The 6,597-nt window shown below is 43.4% G+C and overlaps 1 long non-coding RNA gene across 1 annotated transcript in view; it reads left to right on the top strand.

Annotated features, from left to right (window-relative positions):
- The first annotated feature begins 5,747 nt into the window (after positions 1 to 5,747).
- Positions 5,748 to 6,597, top strand: part of LOC144772084 (uncharacterized) — a 154,002-nt gene continuing 153,152 nt past the window's right edge. Inside the window, exon 1 of the long non-coding RNA XR_013599638.1 lies at positions 5,748 to 5,835. This is a non-coding gene — a long non-coding RNA (uncharacterized LOC144772084). The remainder of the gene's footprint in view (positions 5,836 to 6,597) is intronic.

The raw sequence follows: 6,597 nt of genomic DNA, 5'->3' as shown, positions 1-6,597 counted from the left end.
TACAGCCTTCAGCCTCATCTCTCTAGAGATTTTCAGCTTTCAAAATAGAGGCTAAGTCTGAATGTGGAAATCTCCACTGTGAATCCACAATGCAGGCTGCCTTGCCCAACTGAACTTTGCCTTCTCGTATATTTTTCTCTGAAATTTCATTTAAGTCCAAAGATAATCGGAGACTGGGCCAACCACATTCCATCATGGTCGGCCATAATGTTTGACTTTGTCCCAGTCTCATGCGACTAAATGTTTGTGGTTGGCACTAACTTTCACTAGTACTGACTGGATCTTTGTCTTTTTTGTGTAATTTATTACATTGTCATTTATTTTTTCTAAATTGGTGTGTGATTTTTCCTTTGTGGTGTTTCCACTTTATTACTGCTTGAGTGCCGGCTAAATACTTTACACATTACCTCTAATTTAAGCCTGACTACTTTTGTGCCAAGCCACCAGAGGGATAAGCACAGGTTAATATATTAACTGTTTGTAGTTCACCCTGATTGTGGCATTTGCTTGAGAAGGGATCACGCATACCTAAACCAACAACCACATTTCTCACAATAACTATATCAGAGTTTCTGGCACCTGGAAACATGTGGACCTCCTTTTTAGGACGCGCAAAGCGCTGTCGTCAGCGAGACTTATTGTCAGCGACTTGCCTCCAAAGTGGTACATACAGGGGCACGTGCAGGCGATTGGGGTCTGTGGACAAGCATGTTCAGGCACGCGCACATCTCCTGTCCCGCTTCCCAGGCAAACCAGCATGCAGTTTCACTTTCGCCCCTCTCTTTCGCCCCATCTTTGGAGTGGCCTGCAATGGCGGGTCCGCTCAGGATATAAACATTGATACTGTGCCGTCATCGGCAGAAATTGAGAATCCCCCACTCACCGGGTCTGGGGGGGATTATCCTGAACATTGGCTGGCTGCGGCCGGAGCACTCCAACTCCTCTACACTTCTGGCTGCATGACGCGGGGCTCTCTCCATACGCATGTGAGCCCCACACTGCTATGTACCACTCTTCCTCTCTGGCGCTGGGGCTCTCTCTTCACCACGGGAGCCCCGGAAGGGACCAGGCGCTGCCTGCCACGGCTGCACGCACCGCCAATGGGCAGGAACCGCAGGGCACGCTAAAGTTGCAGGTACCACGCATGCGCCGGCAGCCTTTGCCCTCCCAGGTCTCCTCCCCAGGACAGATGTGAAGTTGCTTTCTGTTTTGCTTGTTTTTGTTCATTCACGCAATGGCATGGTAACAGCTTGTTCCGATTTGGCAACTTCGTGAGGCTTCATCTGTAGGTATTTAAGTGTCTCTGCATCGTTGCGCTACACTGGACTGCTAATAACTCTCATTTTCGGATTATTTACTAATGTACGCCGCAGCATAAGACGCGCTACAGTTTTATGCCATTAGTAAACGTTACTGCTTTACTATATTTAAACTTTTGATGATTTCACAGTTGTAGTGCTACACTGCACTGTAGCGCATTAGTGATTAACCGTGTGCTACCAGCTGTACTTCTTTGCGCTGCACAGCTGATATTGAACTCTTTCAGGAGGACACTGCCGCTGTACTGCACTGCATCGGTTAACCGTGCGCTACTAGTCGTGCTTCTCGGTGCTGAACTGATTATATTTAACCCTTTGGTTACACAGTTATACTGCTACACTGCACTGCAGCGCTGCAGTGGTTAACCTTGTGTTGCCAGTCATGCTTCTCTGCGCTGTACTGCTGTGTTGTTTACCCTTTGATGGTTACACAGTTATACTTCTGCACGGCAGCGCTGCTTACCGTGTCCTACCAGCCGTGCTTCTCTGCGCTGCACAACTGATGTTTAACTTTCAGGAAGACAGTTCTACTACTGCACTGCAGCGGTTAACCTTGTGCTACTAGTTGTATTTCTCGGTGCTGCACTGCCTATATTTAACCCTTTGATAGTTATGCACCGCAGCACTGTAACAGTTAACCTTGCGCTACCAGTCATGTTTATCGGCGCTGCACTGATGATATTTAAAATTAACCCTTTGATTGTTACACAGTTATACTGCCGCAATGCAGCACTGCAGTAGGGCATCTCATGCACTGCTGTGATGTGATGTTTACTGTTTAATGGTTACACAGTAATACTACAGCACTACATTGCAGCAGTGCACTGATTAATCTTGCGCCACCAGTAGTGCTTCTCAGTGCTGCACTACTGTATTATTTACCCTTTGATGGTTACAGACGTATACAGCTGCGGTGCCCAGAAGCACTACAACGGTTAACCTTGTGCTACCTGTCCTGCTTCTCGGCGCTGCACTGCTGTGACGCGTACCTCTTGTGAGTGTATTTCTTGCTCTGCTCTTTAAGGCACACCTCACTGGACAGAAACAAAGCGCTGTCCATGGCAGTAAGGGCCCGTAGGAACTTTAGTCCTCCTTAAGCGCTTCTGGCAGCAGTGGTACCATTACCGCCATCATTACTGCAGAATGCAGCGGTGTTAAGCGAGTTACCGCTGGTGCATTCCATGCCTGGTGTTAATAAATGTCAGAGGTTACCGGTAGCGCGGCAAAGATGTCCTGGGCCCTGCAAGGAAGGAAAGTGTCCCCTTTGACTGCTGAAGGGGTAGAAAAATTGCAGCATTAATCAGGGTTTACAGTGCTCCGGTGGCACTGTACCTGCTGCATCAATGGTAGCTGCGCCCTTGGAGTTACCCTGAAGTGTTACACTGGCAGTGTTTACCTGATCCCCAAGCCTCATGCTTTCTAGATCCAAATGCTTTCGGTTCAGTTCCCCGATCTCGTACCGATTTAATAAATATAAACACAAAAAATTGTATATACTTTCTAGGTTACGGAGATCCTATGATGGGAGGGCAGCAATCTGACGGACTCAGCGCTTTTTAAAGTATTGTTATAAGAAAGTAACATTAATGGTTGCACTTTCTCTCGTCTTCTCACGCCAACATAAGTCAATTAGTCGCCAGGGAGGCCTAATAATCTATACCTTGTGCCGATTACCCATCCCTGGCCTAAGTCCCCTTCTCCAGCCCAGAAGCCGGCGCTGCTAATGCCCAGGGGGTGATAAATGCATTCACCGAGGGGGGAAACCCACATGCATTAGCATTTCTTGTGAACTCCCCCTCTCCTTGTGTGTACACGTGTAATTAAATGTTGAACGTGGAGGAGAAACTGAGGTATTATTTACACTTCTGTCTGCCGCACAGGGATTCTGCAAAGAAACAGGACCCAGCAGATTTTATTATAGAAGTGAGGCTTAAGTTTGATGTCACCGCATAAACACAATGTTTGATGTTACCGCATAAATGCAATGTTTGACTTTACCGCAGGAAGACAAACTGTGACTCAATGGCGCGTGACTGTTTTGAGACATTTTCTTCTCCTCCTCATTCTCTATCCTTGTGCCTCAAGCTGCTCTTCTCCTCACTCTCTGTCCTTGAGCCGAACTCTGCTCTTTTCACACTCCTTCCTTGTTACCTATGTATTTGGAGTAACTTGTAACAAATAGAGCAGGGCTTGTGCCAGAGCAAAGAAAGCAACGAAAAGCGATGGCTGTTTTTTAATGCAAAGAGTATTTTTTTTTTTTATTTGCCAAATGGTTTTGTGTGTGTTTGGCCGAAAGTAGTCTGCCGGGCTCTACCTACCCTCTTAAAGTGACAGAACTACTGCTCTGCGCATTAAAAGTTAGGGAGTTTTAGTGATTGGATCAGAATTACAGGATCCGTGTCTGAAGTACTAAACCCCAGGTCTTAAGCCGGTCCCAAGGTTGATTCCCAATCGCCTAATACTCCTTTACATGTCTTGGGCTCTCTCTCTCGGCTCCTCACTACCACCCTTTCCTCTTTCCCCTGTGCTTGCTTATTTAAATCACATTACCAGAACCCAAGCCTGCAAATGTTACTACACTACAACCACAGCGTTCTCCATACACCTCAGCAAGGACTGCAGCTTTATGTTATTAAGGCAACTTCCATGCTCACTGATGCCTGGGTGTTAGACTCAGGGACTAAAAAAACAAGCCTTTGCAGTGCAATAGGTCTCTCATTTGCAAACATTTGAGCTATTGTCATTGTAAATGACAGTGCCTTTTATTTATGTTTTGAAAACGTGCAAGCGGTGCCTAAACAAGCACTTTGTACTATAAGTTGTAATTGTTGCTTGCGAGAAGCAAGGCTGGAAGTAAAAGAAGCACAGTTACTGCCAGCCTTGCTTCTATTAAGCAACGTTTATAGGCACCGCTTTCAGGTTTCAAAACATAAAAAGGCACTGTCATTTACAATGCAAATAGCTCCAACTGTCGCAAATGCGAGACCTATTGCATTGCAAATGCTTGTTCATTATACAGTGTGTAAGGGCATTAACATTTAAGGGAAGAAAGGACAAATGGTTGGTGACTACAATGGATTTAATCAAATCCATACTACATGTACTACACTGCCATATCAATAATCAGTATTATCAGATGCAGTGTGTTATCACCGAATCACCAACTGGTTGCAGCATTCAATGCCAGGTAGCTCCAGTGGTTTCAGGCTATTCAAAGCACCAAAGACCTTTGCCCACATGCATCATTGTTGGTATTTGCGATTCCTAAATTGCGAAAATTGAGGAATTGCAATTTAGAAATCGCAAATACCTATGCATTAAAAATTCGCATTTTGTTTTGCGATTCCTTATTTTTACTTATTTGCGATTCCCAATTTTGCGAATCGCAAATAAGGAATCCCTTTACATTGATTCATATGGGCCTAGATGCCTATAGGAATCAATTGGAAGGCATTCTCATTTTGCGATCCAATTTCAAGGGTGCAGGGGGGGTCCAAAGGAACCCCCATCCCCTCCGCACCCTTGAAATTAAACTTTAAGTACATTTTTCACACAATTCAGTTTGATGCATGTGGGCAAAAGTCATCTATACATCGAGTTAGACATCCCCATGGATGCATACAAGTGTTGTGCACATGTTGAAGGACTGTGCTAGATGTTCAGTTATCTTATTCAGTGTTTCATCCTGATGTATGATAAACAGTGAGTGCCATTGAGTGAGAAATGATTGAAGCAAGAATCAGCATCAAGGAAGCAGTTCTATATGATTTGAAAATAATAAAGTGTCTTTGGTTCTTTACTGTCCAAAATGTACATTCTGAATGTTGTCAAGTAATGGCTACGGTGCGGTGCTTTTCTAATGGGTTTATTGATTTTTCTAGTTGCTGTTTGTGAAAATGGACAGCATCAGGGCACCACATTCTGAATTACTAGCTATATGCATCCATCAGGTGTAGCTGTGACAAGAACAGACTATATATGTTCCTCCCCTATAACATATGAATGTGTGCCTCAACACATCCCTGGAAGAATGTCATCCATGATCCACACTAACTCACATGCTGCACTGTGAATACTCAAGATATTCCCCAAAGAAGATGTAAACAGAATGAAAATCAATGTACATTTTTAATAGGAGAGTGAGGGTTATGTATGCATGAACATAGCTATTGATTTACTTTCAAAGCAAATAGTGATTGTATTTTTTACCTTTCATTACTTTGGAGCCTGTCTGGTACAGTGATTCATTTTCCACATCACATGGGTCTGAAAGCGGATGTCTTCTGAACAGTGGTGTCTGAGCAAATAATGTAGAAAGTATTGTTAATATTGAAGATAGACCTGTCATGTGACTGTGGGAGGAACGTAGGCTGCTAGGTTCTATATAATTATAGGAGCTCTGTATGTGTATATTCACCTGAGACTGAGCTGAGTATTGCAGAAACAGGCTCAAACATCTCTTTCATCATGAAGCTATTTGTTGTCCTCATTGTTCTGACGTTTATCTCCTGCACTGGTAAGTTTATATTGAGTTACCTTTATCCATGAGGTAGATTAATAAACATCTTTTCATGGGGTAGGAGAGGAAGTTTCAGTTCTATTGTAGGAAAATACCTGTATGATGCTTTTACACAAATGTGTTCTTTGCAAATGTATTTACAAATGCATGGGGGATTAGTCGGTGCTCTAATCGTGTATATTTTTCTTGCATTTCTAAGTGTATTTACAACAACATTCTAGGAAAATTAAGCCATAACAGTAAGCTGTAAAGCAACAACCCTCCACATTAAAGCACATTAACTGCATTTCTAACCTACCCCTTTTCCTCTGGCTTTTAAGACTCAGAGCATACAGATTTGTGGATTTCCTTTAGTTGGAGGTTATCACCATCATCTGTTGTTTCATTTTTAACTCCTCCTACTGGAGCAATCAGGTGAAGGGCAGAAGATTGAGAGTGTCATTTCAGTGGCATCTTTCCTGCTTGGGTCTGTTAGGGCCTGCGATGGGCCTTGGGCCAGAGACTTCACTAAAGTAAAAAAACATTATATTAAAATACCACCAGATCACTCTGTACAGCATCAGTAGGTTTGTAAATTTGCTCTGTAAATACCATTACAATACAATATAATATAGCACAAGAAGGGATACCACACAACCTTGACATGAACAAAATTGTCATTAGTAAAATGACAACAACAAAAGAAATTGGAAAATATTTCCAAGATGAACTGAAATAGATTCTTTGCAGGCAGATGTCTTTTATGTTGTTCACCATTGC

Source organism: Lissotriton helveticus, chromosome 8 (assembly GCF_964261635.1).
Source record: "Lissotriton helveticus chromosome 8, aLisHel1.1, whole genome shotgun sequence".
NCBI lineage: Eukaryota > Metazoa > Chordata > Amphibia > Caudata > Salamandridae > Lissotriton > Lissotriton helveticus.
This window is presented reverse-complemented; position numbering and strand designations above follow the sequence as displayed.